The sequence below is a fragment of the Cavia porcellus genome, unplaced genomic scaffold (genome assembly GCF_034190915.1).
Source record: "Cavia porcellus strain 051 isolate PalLab524CR breed Dunkin Hartley unplaced genomic scaffold, mCavPor4.1 scaffold_2, whole genome shotgun sequence".
Taxonomy (NCBI): domain Eukaryota; kingdom Metazoa; phylum Chordata; class Mammalia; order Rodentia; family Caviidae; genus Cavia; species Cavia porcellus.
In genome coordinates this window covers 152,833,077-152,852,755 of record NW_026947485.1, presented here as the reverse complement: position 1 = coordinate 152,852,755, position 19,679 = coordinate 152,833,077, and positions in this window count along the sequence as shown.

Here is a 19,679-nt window from a genome sequence, read left to right as displayed (position 1 = left end):
TCACAGCCTATTCTAATTCAGGCCCTCCGATTCACACCACCCCGTGGTGTTTTTTTCACTCCTACTTGTGAATGGCTTGTTAGAAATTCTTATAATGCGCACCACCCCGCGATGTTTTTCAGAAACCTATCCTACATTGACACTGCATGTTTCCTGACCTCCCCATGGTGACCACCCCGTGGTGCTTTTCTCCAATCTTCATTGCCAATCACTGCCTATCCTAATTCAGGCCCTCCGATTCACACCACCCCGTGATGTTTTTCTCTCTCCTACTAGTGAATGGCCTGCTACAAACCGTTACAATGCGTACCAAACCCGCGTTGTTTTTCAGAAACCTATCTTTCATTGCCATTGCATGTTTCCTGACCTCCCCATGATCACCAACCCGTGGTGCTTTTCTCCATCCTACATTGCCACTCACTGTCTATCTTGATTCAGGCCCTCTGATTCACACCACACCATGATGTATTTCTCACTCCTAGTAGTGAATGGCCTTTTAGAAAACTTTACAATGCGCACCACCCCGCAATGTTTTTCAGAAACCTGTCATACATTGCCACTGCATGTTTCCTGACCTCCCCGTGTTGACCACCCGCTGGTGCATTTCTACATTCTTCATTGCCACTCACTACCTATCCTAAATGAGGCACTCTGATTCACACAACTCTGTGATGTTTTTCTCACTCTTACTAGTGAAGGGCCAGTTAGAAACCGTTACAATGTGCCCCACCCCACGATGTTTTTCAGAAACATCTCCTACATTGCCACTGCATGTTTCCTTACATCCCCTTACTGACCACACTGTGGTGCTTTTCTCCATCCTACATTGGCCCTCACAGCCTATCCTGATTCAGGCCCTCCGATTCACACCACCCCGTGATGTTTTTCTCACTTCTACTAGTGAATGGCCTGTTAGAAACCCTTACAATGTGCATCACCCCGCGATGTTTTTCAGAAACCTATCCTACATTGCCACTGCATGTTTCCTGACCTCCCCATGCTGACCACCCCGTGGTGTTTTTCTCCATCCTACATTGCTCTCACTGCCTATCATAATTCTGGTGCTCCGATTCACACCACCCCATTATATTTTTCTCACACCTACTACTGAATGGCCTGTAGAAACCCTTACAATGCACAACACCCGGCGAATGTTTTTCCGAATCCTATCCTACATTGCCACTGCATGTTTCCTGACCTGCCCATGCTGACCAAACCGTGGTGCTTTTCTCCATTTTACGTTGGCACTCACTGCCTATCCTAATTCAGGCCCTCCGATTCACACCACCCTGTGATGTTTTTCTCACTCCTACTATTGAATGGCCTGTTAGAAACCCTTACAATGCGCAACACTCAGCGATGTTTATCAGAAACCTATTCTACATTGGCACTGCATGTTTCCGTGCCTCCCCATGCTGACAAACCCGTGGTTTTTGTCTCCATCCTACATTGCCACTCACAGCCTATCCTAATTCAGCCCCTACGATTCACACCACAGCGTGATGTATTTTTCACTCCTACTTGTGTATGGCTTGTTAGAAATCCTTAAAATGCGCACCACCCCGCGATGTTTTTCAGAAACCTATCCTACATTGCCACTGCATGTCCTGACCTCCTCATGTTGACCACCCTGTGGTGCTTTTCTCCAATCTTCATTGCCACTCTCTGCCTATCCTAATTCAGGCCCTCCGATTCACACCACCCCGTGAGGTTTATCTCACTCCTACTAGTGAATGGCCTGCTACAAACCCTTACAATGCGCACCACCGCGCGATGTTTTTTAGAAACCTATACTACATTGCCATTGCATGTTTCCTGACCGCCCCAAACTCTCCAACCCGTGGTGCTTTGCTCCATCCTACATTGCCACTCACTGTCTATCTTTATTCAGGCACTCCGATTCACACCACACCATAATGTATTTCTCATTCCTACTAGTGAATGGCCTTTTAGAAACCCTTAGAATGCGCACTACCCGCGATGTTTTTCAGAAACCTATCCTACACTGCCACTGCATGTTTTCTGACCTTCCATCCTTACCACCCCGTGGTGCTTTTCTCGATCCTACATTGCCACTCACAGCCTATACTGATTCAGGCCCTCCGATTCACACCACCCCGTGATGATTTTCTCACTCCTACTAGGGAAAGACCTTTTAGAAACCCTTATAATGAGCACCACCTCGCGATGTTTTTCAGAAACCTATCCTACCTTGACACAGCATGTTTCCTGACTTCCCCATGCTGAGCTCTCCGTGGTGCTTTTCTCCATCCTACATTGCCACTCAATGCCTATCCTGATTCAGGCCCTCCAACTTACACCACCCCGTTTTATTTTTCTCACTCCTACTAGTGAATGGCCTGTTAGAAACACTTACAATGCGTACTACCCTGCGATGTTTTTCAGAAACCTATCATACATTGCCACTGCATGTTTCCTGACCTCCCCATGCTCACCTACCCATGGTGCTTTTCTCCATCCTACATTGCCACTCCCTGTCTATCTTGATTCAGGCCCTCCGATTCACACCACACCATGATGTATTTCTCACTCCTACTAGTCAATGGCCTTTCAGAAACCCTTACATGCGCACATCCCGCGATGTTTTTCAGAAACTTGTCCTACATTGCCCCTGCATGTTTCCTGACCTCCCCAGCCTGACCACCCCGTGGTCCTTTTCTCCGAACTACATTGCCACTACTGCCTATCCTGACTCAGGCCCTCCGATTCACACCACCCTGTGATGTTTTTCTCACTTCTACTAGAGAATGGCCTGTGAGAAACCCTTATAATTCTCACCACTCGCGATATTTTTCAGAAACCTATCCTACATTGCCACTGCATGTGTCCTGACCTCCCCATGCTGACGACACCGTGGTGCTTTTGTACATGCTACATTGCCACTCACTGCCTATGCTGATTCAGGCCTTCTGATTCAAACCACTCCGTGATGTTTTTCTCACTCCGACTAGTGAATGGCCTGATAGAAACCCTTACTATGCGCACCACACCGCAATGTTTTTCAGAAACATGTCCTACATTGACACTGCATGTTTCCTTGCCTCCCCATGCTGACAAACGCGTGGTGCTTGTCTCCATCCTACATTGCCACTCACATCCTATCCTAATTCAGGCCCTCTGATTCATACCACCACGTTATGTTTTTTTCACTTCTACTTGTGAATGGCTTGTTAGAAAGCCTCAGAACGCGCACAACCGCGCGATGTTTTTCAGAAACCTGTCCTACATTGCCACTGCATGTTTCCTGACCTCCCCATGTGGACCAGCCCGTGGTGCTTTTCTCCATTCTTCATTGCCACTCACTGCCTAACCTAATACAGGCACTCTAATTCACACCACCCGTGATGTTTTTCTCACTCCTATTACTGAATGGCCTGTTAGAAACCCTTACATTTGAACTACCCCGCGATGTTTTTCATAAACCTATCCTACAATGCCACTGCATGTTTCCTGAACTCCCCAACGTAACCACCCCGTGGTGCTTTTGTCCATCCTACATTGCCAGTCACTGCCTATCCTAATTCAGAACATGTGATTCACACCACCCCGTGATGTTTTTCTCACTCCTACTAGTGAACTGCCTGTTAGAAACCCTTACAATGTGCCCCACCCCGTGATGTTTTTCAGAAAACTATCCTACATTGCCACTGCATGGTTCCTGACCTCCCCATGCTGACCACACCATGGTGCATTTCTCCATCCGACATTGCTACTCAGTGTCTATATTGATTCAGGACCTCCGATTCACACCACACCATGAACTATTTCTCACTCCTACTAGTGAATGGCATGTTAGAAATCCTTACAATTCGCACAACCCGCGATGTTTTTCAGAAACCTATCCTACATTGCCACTGCATGTGTCCTGACCTCCCCATGATTACCACCCCGTGGTGCTTCTCTCCATCCTACATTGCAACTCACTGCCTATCCTGATTCAGGCCCTCCGATTCATACCACCCCGTGATGTTTTTCTCACTCCTACTAGTGAATGGCCTGATAGAAACCCTTACAATGCACACCACCCCGCTTTTTTTTTCAGAAACCTATCCTACATTGCCACTGCATGTTTCCTCACCTCACCATGCTGACCACCCTGTGGTGCTTTTCTCCATCCTACATTGCCAAACAATGTCTATCCTTATTCAGGCTCTGCGATTCACAACACCCCGTGATGTTGTTCTCACTCCTATTAGTGAATGGCATGTTAGAAACCCTTACAATTCTCACCACCCGCGATGTTTTTCCGACACCTATCCTACCTTTCCACTGCATGTGCCCTGACCTCCCCATGCTGACCACCCCGTGGTGCTTTTCTCCATCCTCCTTTGCCACTCACTGCCTATCCTAATTCAGGCCCTCAGATTCACACCACCCGGTAATGTTTTTCTCACTCCTACTAGGGAATGGCCTGCTGGAAAGCCTTACAATGCACACCACCCGGCGATGTTTTTCAGAAATCTATCCTACATTGCCAATGTATGTTTCCTGACCTCCCCATGGTCAGCACTCCGTGGTTTTTTTTTTTCCATCCTACATTGCCACTCACTGCCTATCCTAATTCAGGTCCTCCGATTCACACCACCCCGTGATGTTTTTCTCACTCCTACTAGTGAATGGCCTGTTACAAACCCTTACAATTCTCACCACCACACGATGTTTTTCAGAAAGCTATCCTACATTGCCAGTGTATGTTCCCTGACCTCCCCATGCTGACCACCCCGTGGTGCTTTTCTCCATCACAAATTGCCACTCACTGCCTCTCCTAATTCAGGCACTCCGATTTACACCACCCCATGATGTTTTTCTCATTCCTACTAGTGAATGGCCTGTTAGAATCCCTTACAATTCTCACCACCCGCGAAGTTTTTCAGACACCTGTCCTACATTGCCAGTGCATGTGTCCTGACCTCCCCATGCTGACCACACCGTGGTGCTTTTCTCTATCCTACATTGCCACTCACTGCCTATGCTGATTCAGGCCCTCTGATATAAACAACGCCATGATGTTTTTCTCACTCCTACTAGTGAATGGCCTGTTAAAAACTCTTACAATGCGCACCACCCCGCGATGTTTTTCAGAAACCTATCCTACATTGACACTGCATCTTTGATGGCCTCCCCATGCTGACCACACCGTGGTGCTTTTCTCCCTCCTACATTGCCACTCACTGCCTATCCTGATTCAGGCACTCCGATTCACACCACGCTGTGATGTTTTTCTCACTCCTACTAGTGAATGGCATGTTAGAAACTCTTACAATGCGCAGCAACCCGTGATGTTTTTCAGAAAGCTATCCCACATTTCCACTGCATGTTTCCTCACCTCCCCATGCTGACCACACCGTGGTGCTTTTCTCCATTTTACATTGCCACTCACTGCCTACCCTAAATCAGGCCCTCCGATTCACACCACCCCATGATGTTTTTCTCACTCCTACTAGGGAATGGCCTGTTAGAAAGCCTTACAATGCACACCACCCGGGGATGTTTATTAGAAATCTATTCTATATTGCCAATGAATGTTTCTTGACCTCCCCATGGTGAGCACCTCGTGGGGTTTTTCTCCATCCTACATTGCCACCCACTGCCTATCCTAATTCAGAACATCTGATTCACACCACCCCGTGATGTTTTTCTCACTCCTACTAGTGAATGGCCTGTTAGAAGCCTAACAATGCGCACCACCCAGCGATGTTTATCAGAATCCTGTTCTACATTGCCACTGCATGTTTCCTTGCCTCCCCATGATGACAAAACCGTGATGCTTTTCTCCATCCTACATTGCCACTCACATCCTATCCTAATGCAGGCCCTTCGATTCATACCACCACGTTATGATTTTTTCACTTCTACTTGTGAATGGCTTGTTAGAAAGCCTTACAGTGCGCACCACCCCGCAATGTTTTTCAGAAACCTGTCCTGCATTGACACTGCATGTTTCCTGACCTCCTCATGTTGACCACCCCATGGTGCTTTTCTCCATTCTTCATTGCCACTCACTGCCTATCCTAATCCAGACACTCTGATTCACACCACCACTTGATGATTTTCTCACTCCTACTAGTGAATGGCCTGTTAGAAACCCTTACAATGCGCACCACCCCGCGATTTTTTTCAGAAACCTATCCTACATTGCCCCTGCATGTTTCCTGACCTCCCCATTCTGACCGCCACATGGTGCTTTTCTCCATCGTACATTGCCACTCACTGCCTATCCTAATTCAGAACGTCTGATTCACACCAACCCGTGATGTTTTTCTAACTCCTACTAGTGAATGGCCTGATAGAAACCCTTACAATGCGCACCACCCCGCTGTTTCTTTCAGAAACCTATCCTACATTGCCACTGCATGTTTCCTGACCTCCCCATCCTGACCACCCCGTGGTGCTTTTCTCCATCCCACATTGCGAATCACGGCCAATCCTGATTCAGGCCGTCCGTTTCACAGCACCCCATGATGTTTTTCTCACTCCTACTAGTGAAAGCCTTTTAGAAACACTTAAAATGCACACAACCCCCGATGTTTTTCAGAATCCTATCCTACATTGCCACTGCATGTGTCCTGACCTCCCCACGATGACCACCCCGTGGTGCTTTTCTCCATGCCACATTGCCAATCATGGCCAATCCTTATTCAGGCCCTCCGTTTCACACCACCCCATGTTGTTTTTCTCACTCCTAATAGTGAATGGCCTGTTAGAAACCCTTACAATGCGCACCAACCCGAAACGTTTTTCAGAAAGCTATCCCACATTGCCACTGCATGTTTATAACCTCCCCATGCTGACCACCCCGTGGTGCTTTTATACATCCTACATTGCCACTCACTGCCTATCCTTATTCAGGCCCTCCGATTCACACCACCCAGTGATGTTTTTCTCACTCCTACTAGTGAATGGCCTGTTAGAAAGCCTTACAATGCGCACCACGCGACAATATTTTGCAGATACCTATCCTACATTGCCGATGTATGTTTCCTTACCTCCGCATGCTGACCACCCCGTGGTGCTTTTCTCCATCCTACATTACCACTCACGGCCTATCCTAATTAGAACATCTGATTCAAACCACCCTGTTACGTTTTTCTCGCTCCTACTAGTGAAAGACCTGTTAGAAACACTTACAATGCGCAAAATCCCGCTTTTTTTTCAGAAACCTATCCTACATTGCCACTGCATGTTTCCTGACATCCTCATGCTGACCACCCCATGGTGCTTTCCTCGATCCTACATTGCCACTCACTGCCTGTCCTAAATCAGGGCATCCGATTCACAACACCCCGTGATGTTTTTCTCACTCCTACTAGTGAATGGCCTTTTAGAAAACCTTACAATGCGCACAACCCCGCTGTTTTTTTCAGAAACCTATCCTACATTGCTACTGCATGTTTCCTGACCTCCCCATCCTGACCAACCCGTGGTGCTTTTCTCCATCCCACATTGCCAATCACAGGCCAATCCTGATTCAGGCCCTCCATTTCACACCACCCCATGATGTTTTTCTCACTCCTACTAGTGAAAGACCTTTTAGAAACACTTACAACGAGCATCACCCCGTGATGTTTTTCAGAAACCTATCCTACTTTGCCACTGCATGTTTCCTGACCTCCCCATGCTGACCACCCCGTGGTGCTTTTCTCCATCCAACATTGCCACTCGCTGTCTATATTGATTAAGGCCTTCCACTTCACACCACACCATGAAGTATTTCTCACTCCTACTAGTGAATGGCCTGTTAGAAATCCTTACAATTCGCACATCCCGCGATGATTTTCAGAAACCTGTACTACATTGCCACTGGATGTTAACTGACCTCCCATCCTGACCACCCCGTGTTCCTTTTCTCCATTCTACATTACCACTCACTGCCTATCCTGATTCAGGCCCTGTGATTCACACCACCCTGTGATGTTTTTCTAAGTTTTACTAGACAATGGCCTGTTAGAAACTCTTACAATGCGCACCACAACGCGATGTTTTTCAGAAAGCTATCCTACATTGCCAGTGCATGTTCCCTGACCTTCCCATGCTGACCACCCCGTGGTGCTTTTCTCCGTCGTACATTGCCACTAACTGCCTATCCTAATTCAGGCCCTCCGATTCACACCACCCCGTGATGTTTTTCTCACTCCTACTAGTGAATGGCCTGCTACAATCCCTTACAATACGCACCACCCCGCAATGTTTTTTAGAAAACTATCCTACATTGCCATTGCATGCTTCCGGACCGCCCCATCCTCACCAACCCGTGATGCTTTGTCCATCCTACATTGCCACTCACTGTCTATCTTGATTCAGGACCTCCGATTCACACCACACCATGAACTATTTCTCACTCCTACTAGTGAATGGCCTGTTAGAAATCCTTACAATTCGCACAACCCGCGATGTTTTTCAGAAACCTATCCTACATTGCCACTGCATGTGTCCTGACCTCCCCATGATTACCACCCCGTGGTGTTTTTCTCCATCCTACATTGCCACTCACTGCCTATCCTGATTCAGGCCCTCCAATTCATACCACCCCGTGATGTTTTTCTCACTCCTACTAGTGAATGGCCTGATAGAAACCCTTACAATGCACACCACCCCGCTTTTTTTTTTTCAGAAACCTATCCTACATTGCCACTGCATGTTTCCTCACCTCACCATGCTGACCACCCTGTGGTGCTTTTCTCCATCCTACATTGCCAAACAATGTCTATCCTTATTCAGGCTCTGCGATTCACAACACCCCGTGATGTTGTTCTCACTCCTATTAGTGAATGGCATGTTAGAAACCCTTACAATTCTCACCACCCGCGATGTTTTTCCGACACCTATCCTACCTTTCCACTGCATGTGCCCTGACCTCCCCATGCTGACCACCCCGTGGTGCTTTTCTCCATCCTCCTTTGCCACTCACTGCCTATCCTAATTCAGGCCCTCAGATTCACACCACCCGGTAATGTTTTTCTCACTCCTACTAGGGAATGGCCTGCTGGAAAGCCTTACAATGCACACCACCCGGCGATGTTTTTCAGAAATCTATCCTACATTGCCAATGTATGTTTCCTGACCTCCCCATGGTCAGCACTCCGTGGTTTTTTTTTTTTTCCATCCTACATTGCCACTCACTGCCTATCCTAATTCAGAACATCTGATTCACACCACCCCGTGATTTTTTTCTCACTCCTACTAGTGATTGGCCTGTTAGAAGCCCTTACAATGCGCACCACCAAGCGATGTTTATCAGAAACCTATTCTACATAGCCACTGCGTGCTTCCTGACCTCCCCATCCTGACCACCCTGTGGAGCGTTTCTCCATCCTACTTTGCCACTCACTTCCAATCCTGAATCAGGCCCTCTGATTCACACCCCCCGTGATGTTTTTCTCACTTCTATTAGTGAATGGCCTGATAGAAACCCTTACAATGCGCACCACCCCGCTTTTATTTTCAGAAACCTGTCCTACATTGGCACTGCATGTTTCCTGACCTAGCCATGTTGACCACCCAGTGGTGCTTTTCTCCATTCTTCATTGCCACACACTACCTTCCCTAATTCAGGCACTCTGATTCACACCACCCCGTGATGTTTTTCTCACTTCTACTAGTGAATGTCCTGTAGAAACCCTTACAATGCGCACCACCCCACGATGTTTTTCAGAAACCTATCCAACATTGCCACTGCATGTTTCCTGAAAACCCTTTCCTGACCACCCTGTGGTGCTTTTCTCCATCCTACAGTGCCACTCAATGCCTATCCTGATTCAGGCCCTCCGACTTACACCAACCCGTTATATTTTTCTCATTCCTACTAGTGAATGGCCTATTAGAAACATTCACAATGCGCACCACCCCGCAGTGTTTTTCAGAAACCTATTCTACATTGCCAAAGCATGTGTCCTGACTTCCCCATGCTGACCACACCGTGGTGCTTTTCTCCATCCGACATTGCCACTCACTGCCTATGCTGATTCAGGCCATCTGATTCACACCACCCCGTGATGTTTTTCTCACTCCTACTAGTGAATGGCCTGTGAGAAACCCTTACAATGCGCACCACCCCGCCATGTTTTTCAGAAACCTGTCCTACGTTGACACTGCATGTTTCCTTGCCTCCCCATGCTGACAAACCCGTTGTTTTTTTCTGCATCCTACATTGCCACTCATAGCCTATCCTAATTCAGCCCCTATGATTCACAACACACCGTGATGTATTTTTCACTCCTACTTGTGAATGGCTTGTTAGAAATCCTTAAAATGCTCACCACCCCTCGATGCTTTTCAGAAACCTATCCTACATTGCCACTGCAGGTTTCCTGACCTCATCATGTTGACCAACCTGTGGTGCTTTTCTCCATTCTTCATTGCCACTCACTGCCTATCCTAATTCAGGCCCTGTGATTCACACCATCCCGTGATGTTTTTCTCACTCCTACTAGTGAATGGCCTGCTACAATCCCTTACAATACGCACCACCCCGCAATGTTTTTTAGAAAACTATCCTACATTGCCATTGCATGTTTCCGGACCGCCCCATCCTCACCAACCCGTGATGCTTTGTCCATCCTACATTGCCACTCACTGTCTATCTTGATTCAGGTCCTCCTATTCACACCACACCATAATGTATTTCTCACTCCGACTAGTGAATGGCCTTTTAGAAACCCTTACAATGCGCACCACCCTTCGATGTTTTTCAGAAACCTATCCTACATTGCCACTGCGTGTTTCCTGACCTCCCCATGCAGACCAACCCGTGGTGCTTTTCTCCATCCTACATTGCAAAACACTGCCAATCCTGATTCAGACCCTCTGATTCACACCATGCCGTGATGTTTTTCTCACTCCTACTAGAGAATGGCCTGTTAGAAACTCTTACAATACGCACCATCCCCCCTTTTTTCCCCAAAAACCTATCCTACATTGCCACTGCATGTTTCCTGAACTCCCCATGCTGACCACCCCGTGGTGCTTTTCTCCATCCTACATTGCCACTCACTGCCTATCATAATTCAGGCCCTCCGATTCACACTACCCCGTGATGTTTTTCTCACTCCTACTAGTGAATGGCCTGTTAGAAACCCTTACAATTCTCACCAACCGCGATGTTTTTCAGAATCCTACCCTACATTGCCAATACATGTGTCCTGACCTCCCCATGATGACAACCCCGAGGTGCTTTTCTCCATCCTACATTGCCACTCACTGCCTATCCTAATACAGGCACTCTGATTCACACCACCCCGTGATGTTTTTCTCACTCCTATTAGTGAATGGCCTGTTAGAAACCCTTAAAATGCGAACTAGCCCGCGATGTTTTGCATAAACCTATCCTACAATGCCACTGCATGTTTCCTGACATTCCCATCCTGACCACCCCGTGGTGCTTTTCTCCATCCTACATTGTCACTTCCGGCCTATCGTGATTCAGTCCCTGCAATTCACATCACCCCGTGAGGTTTTTCTCACTCCTACTAGTGAAAGGCCTTTAAAAAACCCTTACAATGAGCACCACCCTACAATGTTTTTCAGAAACCTATCCTATATTGCCACTGCATGTTTCCTGACCTCCCCATCTTGACCACCCTATGGTGCTTTTCTCCATCCTACATTGCCACTCACTGCCTATCCTGATTCAGGCCCTCCGATTCATACCACCCCGTGATGTTTTTCTCACTCCTACTTGTGAATGGCCTGATTGAAACCCTTACAATGCACACCACTCCGCTTTTTTTTTTCAGAAACCTATTCTACATTGCCACTGCATGTTTCCTTACCTCCCCATGCTGACCACCCTGTGGTGCTTTTCTCCATCCTACATTGCCACACAATGCCTATCCTACTTCAGGTCCTCCGATTCACACCACCCTGTGATGTTGTTCTCACTCCTACTAGTGAATGGCATGTTAGAAACCCTTACAATGCGCACCACCAAGCGATGTTTATCAGAAACCTATTCTACATTACCACTGCATGTTTTCTTGCCTCCCCATGCTGACAAACCCGTGGTACTTTTCTCCATCCTACATTGCCACTCACAGGCTATCCTAATTCAGGCCCTCGGATTCACACCACACCGTGATGTTTATTTCACTCCTAGTTGTGAATGGCTTGTTAGAAATCCTTAATGCGAACCACCCTGCGATGTTTTTCAGAAACCAATCTACATTGCCACTGCATGTTTCCTGACCTACCCATGTTGACCTACCGTGGTGCTTTTCTCCATTCTTCTTTGCCACTCAATGCCTATCCTAATTCAGGCCCTCCGATTCCCACCCCCCCGTGATGTTTTTCTCACTTCTACTAGTGAATGGCGTGCTACAAACCTTTACAATGCGCACCACCCCTTGATGTTTTTCAGAAACCTATAGTACATTGCCACTGCATGTTTCCTGAACTCCCCATATGACCACCCCGTGGTGCTTTTCTCCGTCCCACATTGCCAATCACGGCCTATCCTGATTCAGGCCCTCCATTTTACACCACCCCCTGATGTTTTTCTCACTCCTACTAGTGAAAGACCATTTAGAAACACTTACAACGAGCATCACCCCGCGATGTTTTTCAGAAAACTAACCTACTTTGCCACTGCATGTTTCCTGACCTCCACATCCTGACCACCCCGTGGTCCTTTTCTCCATCCGACATTGCCACTCACTGCCTATCCTAATTCAGGTCCTCCGATTCACACCACCCCGCGATGTTTTTCTCACTCCTACTAGTGAATGGCCTGTTACAAACCCTTACAATTCTCACCACCACACGATGTTTTTCAGAAAGCTATCCTACATTGCCAGTGCATGTTCCCTGACCTCCCCATGCTGACCACCCCGTGGTGCTTTTCTCCATCACAAATTGCCACTCACTGCCTCTCCTAATTCAGGCCCTCCGATTTACACCACCCCGTGATGTTTTTCTCATTCCTACTAGTGAATGGCCTGTTAGAAACCCTTACAATTCTCACCACCCGCGAAGTTTTTCAGACACCTGTCCTACATTGCCAGTGCATGTGTCCTGACCTCCCCATGCTGACCACACCGTGGTGCTTTTCTCTATCCTATATTGCCACTCACTGCCTATGCTGATTCAGGCCCTCTGATATAAACAATGCCATGATGTTTTTCTCACTCCTACTAGTGAATGGCCTGTTAAAAACTCTTACAATGCGCACCACCCCGCGATGTTTTTCAGAAACCTATCCTACATTGACACTGCATCTTTGATGGCCTCCCCATGCTGACCACACCGTGGTGCTTTTCTCCCTCCTACATTGCCACTCACTGCCTATCCTGATTCAGGCACTCCGATTCACACCACGCTGTGATGTTTTTCTCACTCCTACTAGTGAATGGCATGTTAGAAACTCTTACAATGCGCAGCAACCCGTGATGTTTTTCAGAAAGCTATCCCACATTTCCACTGCATGTTTCCTCACCTCCCCATGCTGACCACACCGTGGTGCTTTTCTCCATTTTACATTGCCACTCACTGCCTACCCTAAATCAGGCCCTCCGATTCACACCACCCCATGATGTTTTTCTCACTCCTACTAGGGAATGGTCTGTTAGAAATCCTTACAATGCACACCACCCGGGGATGTTTATTAGAAATCTATTCTATATTGCCAATGTATGTTTCTTGACCTCCCCATGGTGAGCACCTCGTGGGGTTTTTCTCCATCCTACATTGCCACCCACTGCCTATCCTAATTCAGAACATCTGATTCACACCACCCCGTGATGTTTTTCTCACTCCTACTAGTGAGTGGCCTGTTAGAAGCCTAACAATGCGCACCACCCAGCGATGTTTATCAGAATCCTGTTCTACATTGCCACTGCATGTTTCCTTGCCTCCCCATGATGACAAAACCGTGATGCTTTTCTCCATCCTACATTGCCACTCACATCCTATCCTAATGCAGGCCCTTCGATTCATACCACCACGTTATGATTTTTTCACTTCTACTTGTGAATGGCTTGTTAGAAAGCCTTACAGTGCGCACCACCCCGCAATGTTTTTCAGAAACCTGTCCTACATTGACACTGCATGTTTCCTGACCTCCTCATGTTGACCACCCCACGGTGCTTTTCTCCATTCTTCATTGCCACTCACTGCCTATCCTAATCCAGGCACTCTGATTCACACCACCACTTGATGATTTTCTCACTCCTACTAGTGAATGGCCTGTTAGAAACCCTTACAATGCGCACCACCCCGCGATTTTTTTCAGAAACCTATCCTACATTGCCCCTGCATGTTTCCTGACCTCCCCATTCTGACCGCCACATGGTGCTTTTCTCCATCGTACATTGCAACTCACTGCCTATCCTAATTCAGAACGTCTGATTCACACCAACCCGTGATGTTTTTCTAACTCCTACTAGTGAATGGCCTGATAGAAACCCTTACAATGCGCACCACCCCGCTGTTTTTTTCAGAAACCTATCCTACATTGCCACTGCATGTTTCCTGACCTCCCCATCCTGACCACCCCGTGGTGCTTTTCTCCATCCCACATTGCGAATCACGGCCAATCCTGATTCAGGCCGTCCGTTTCAGAGCACCCCATGATGTTTTTCTCACTCCTACTAGTGAAAGCCTTTTAGAAACACTTAAAATGCACACAACCCCCGATGTTTTTCAGAATCCTATCCTACATTGCCACTGCATGTGTCCTGACCTCCCCACGATGACCACCCCGTGGTGCTTTTCTCCATGCCACATTGCCAATCACGGCCAATCCTTATTCAGGCCCTCCGTTTCACACCACCCCATGTTGTTTTTCTCACTCCTAATAGTGAATGGCCTGTTAGAAACCCTTACAATGCACACCAACCCGAAACGTTTTTCAGAAAGCTATCCCACATTGCCACTGCATGTTTATGACCACCCCATGCTGACCACCCCGTGGTGCTTTTATACATCCTACATTGCCACTCACTGCCTATCCTTATTCAGGCCCTCCGATTCACACCACCCAGTGATGTTTTTCTCACTCCTACTAGTGAATGGCCTGTTAGAAAGCCTTACAATGCGCACCACGCGACAATATTTTGCAGATACCTATCCTACATTGCCAATGTATGTTTCCTTACCTCCGCATGCTGACCACCCCGTGGTGCTTTTCTCCATCCTACATTACCACTCACGGCCTATCCTAATTAGAACATCTGATTCAAACCACCCTGTTACGTTTTTCTCGCTCCTACTAGTGAAAGACCTGTTAGAAACACTTACAATGCGCAAAATCCCGCTTTTTTTTCAGAAACCTATCATACATTGCCACTGCATGTTTCCTGACATCCTCATGCTTTCCACCCCATGGTGCTTTCCTCGATCCTACATTGCCACTCACTGCCTGTCCTAAATCAGGGCATCCGATTCACAACACCCCGTGATGTTTTTCTCACTCCTACTAGTGAATGGCCTTTTAGAAACCCTTACAATGCGCACAACCCCGCTGTTTTTTTCAGAAACCTATCCTACATTGCCACTGCATGTTTCCTGACCTCCCCATCCTGACCAACCCGTGGTGCTTTTCTCCATCCCACATTGCCAATCACAGGCCAATCCTGATTCAGGCCCTCCGTTTCACACCACCCCATGATGTTTTTCTCACTCCTACTAGTGAAAGACCTTTTAGAAACACTTACAACGAGCATCACCCCGTGATGTTTTACAGAAACCTATCCTACTTTGCCACTGCATGTTTCCTGACCTCCCCATGCTGACCACCCCGTGGTGCTTTTCTCCATCCAACATTGCCACTCGCTGTCTATATTGATTAAGGCCTTCCACTTCACACCACACCATGAAGTATTTCTCACTCCTACTAGTGAATGGCCTGTTAGAAATCCTTACAATTCGAACATCCCGCGATGATTTTCAGAAACCTGTACTACATTGCCACTGGATGTTAACTGACCTCCCATCCTGACCACCCCGTGTTCCTTTTCTCCATTCTACATTACCACTCACTGCCTATCCTGATTCAGGCCCTGTGATTCACACCACCCTGTGATGTTTTTCTCAGTTTTACTAGAGAATGGCCTTTTAGAAACTCTTACAATGCGCACCACCATGCGATGTTTTTCCGAAAGCTATCCTGCACTGCCAGTGCATGTTCCCTGACCTCCCCATGCTGACTACCCTGTGGTGCTTTTCTCCATCCCACATTGCCACTCACTGCCTCTCCTAATTCAGGCCCTCTGATTCACACCACCCCGTGATGTTTTTCTCACTCCTACTAGTGAATGGCCTGTTAGAAACCCTTACAATTCTCACCACTCGCGATGTTTTTCAGACACCTGTCCTACATTGCCAGTGCATGTGTCCTGACCTCCCCATGCTGACCACACCGTGGTGCTTTTCTCTATCCTACATTGCCACTCACTGCCTATGCTGATTCAGGCCCTCTGATTTAAACAACAACGTGATGTTTTTCTCACTCCTACTAGTGAATGGCCTGTTAAAAAACCGTACAATGTGCACCACCCCGCGATGTTTTTCAGAAACCTATCCTTCATTGACACTGCATCTTGCTGGCCTCCCAATGCTGACCACACCGTGGTGCTTTTCTCCATCCTACATTGCCACTCACTGCCTATCCTGATTCAGGCACTCTGATTCACACCACGCTGTGATGTTTTTCTCACTCCTACTAGTGAATGGCATGTTAGAAACTCTTACAATGCGCACCAATCCGTGATGTTTTTCAGAAAGCTATCCCACATTGCCACTGCATGTTTCCTGACCTCCCCATGCTGACCACACCGTGGTGCTTTTCTCCATTTTACATTGCCACTCACTGCCTACCCTAAATCAGGCCCTCCGATTCACACCACCCCGTGATGTTTTTCTCACTCCTACTAGGGAATGGCCTGTTAGAAAGCCTTACAATGCACACCACCCGGCGATGTGTTTCAGAAATCTATCCTACATTGCCAATGTATGTTTCCTGACCTCCCCATCCAGACCACACCATGGTGCTTTTCTCCATCCTACATTGCCACTCACTGCCTATCCTGATTCAGGCCCTCCGATTCACACCACAGTGTTATATTTTTTTCACTCCTACAAGTGAATGGCCTGTTAGAAACCCTTACCTTGCGCACCACCTCACGATGTTTATCAGAAACCTATCCTACTTTGCCACTGCATGTTTCCTGACCTCCCCATGCTGACCACACCGTGGTGTTTTTCTCCATTTTATGTTGCCACTCACTGCCTAGCCTAATTCAGGCCCACCGTTTCACATCACCACGTGATGTTTTTCTCACTCTTACTAATGAATGGCCTGTTAGAAACCCTTACAATGCTCAACACCCAGCGATGTTTATCAGAAACCTATCCTACATTGACACTACATGTTCCCTGACCTCCCCATGCTGACCACTCCGTGGTGCTTTTCTCCATTTTACATTGCCACTCACTGCCTATCCTAATTCAGACCCTCTGATTCACACCACCCCGTGATGTTTTTCTCACTCCTACTAGGGAATGGCCTGTTAGAAAGCCTTACAATACACACCACCCTGGGATGTTTTTCAGAAATCTATCCTATATTGCCAATGTATGTTTCTTGACCTCCCCATTGTGAGCACCTCCTGGGGTTTTTCTCCATCCTATATTGCCACCCACTGCCTATCCTAATTCAGAACATCTGATTCACACCACCCCGTGATGTTTTTCTCACTCCTACTAGTGAATGGCCTGTTAGAAGCCTAACAATGCGCACCACCCAGCGATGTTTATCAGAATCCTGTTCTACATTGCCACTGCATGTTTCCTTGCCTCCCCATGATGACAAAACCGTGATGCTTTACTCCATCCTACATTGCCACTCACATCCTATCCTAATTCAGGCTCTCCGATTCATACCACCACGTTATGATTTTTTCACTTCTACTTGTGAATGGCTTGTTAGAAAGCCTTACAGTGCGCACCACCCCGCGATGTTTTTCAGAAACCTGTCCTACATTGCCACTGCATGTTTCCTGACCTCCACATGTTGACCATCCCATGGTGCTTTTCTCCATTCTTCATTGCCACTCACTGCCTATCCTAATCCAGGCACTCTGATTCACACCACCACTTGATGATTTTCTCACTGCTACTAGTGAATGGCCTGTTAGAAACACTTACAATGCGCACCACCCCGCGATTTTTTTCAGAAACCTATCCTACATTGCCCCTGCATGTTTCCTGACCTCCCCATTCTGACCGACCCATGGTGCTTTTCTCCATCGTACATTGCGACTCACTGCCTATCCTAATTCAGAACGTCTGATGCACACCACCCCGTGATGTTTTTCTCACTCCTACTAGTGAATGGCCTGATAGAAACCCTTACAATGCGCACCACCCCGCTGTTTTTTTCAGAAACCTATCCTACATTGCCACTGCATGTTTCCTGACCTCCCCATCCTGACCAAACCGTGGTGCTTTTCTCCATCCCACATTGCGAATCACGGCCAATCCTTATTCAGGCCCTCCGTTTCACAGCACCCCATGATGTTTTTCTCACTCCTACTAGTGAAAGCCTTTTAGAAACACTTACAATGCGCACAACCCCCGATGTTTTTCAGAATCCTATCCTACATTGCCACTGCATGTGTCCTGACTTCCCCACGATGACCACCCGGTGGTGCTGTTCTCCATGCCACATTGCCAATCACAGCCAATCCTTATTCAGGCACTCCGTTTCACACCACCCCATGATGTTTTTCTCACTCCTAATAGTGAATGGCCTTTTAGAAACCCTTACAATGCGCACCAACCCGAAACGTTTTTCAGAAAGCTATCCCACATTGCCACAGCATGTTTATGACCTCTCCATGCTGACCACCCTGTGGTGCTTTTATACATCCTACATTGCCACTCACTGCCTATCCTTATTCAGGCCCTCCGATTCACACCACCGAGTGATGTTTTTCTCACTCCTACTAGTGAATGGCCTGTTAGAAAGCCTTACAATGCACACCACGCGACAATATTTGCAGATACCTATCCTACATTGCCAATGTATGTTTCCTTACCTCCGCATGCTGACCACCCCGTGGTGCTTTTCTCCATCCTACATTGCCACTCACGGCCTATCCTAATTAGAACATCTGATTCAAACCACCCCGTTACGTTTTTCTCGCTCCTACAAGTGAAAGACCTGTTAGAAACACTTACAATGTGCAAAATCCCGCTTTTTTTTTCAGAAACCTATCCTACATTGCCACTGCATGTTTCCGGACATCCTCATGCTGACCACCCCATGGTGCTTTCCTCGATCCTACATTGCCACTCACTGCCTGTCCTAAATCAGGGCATCCGATTCACAAAACCCCGTGATGTTTTTCTCACTCCTACTAGTGAATGGCCTTTTAGAAACCCTGACAATGCGCACCACCCCGCTGTTTTTTTTAGAAACCTATCCTACATTGCCACTGCATGTTTCCTGACCTCCACATCCTGACCACCCCGTGGTGCTTTTCTCCATCCCACATTGCCAATCACAGGCCAATCCTGATTCAGGCCCTCCGTTTCACACCACCCCATGATGTTTTTCTCACTCCTACTAGTGAAAGACCTTTTAGAAACACTTACAATGAGCATCACCCCGTGATATTTTTTAAAAACCTATCCTACTTTGCCACTGCATGTTTCCTGACCTCCCC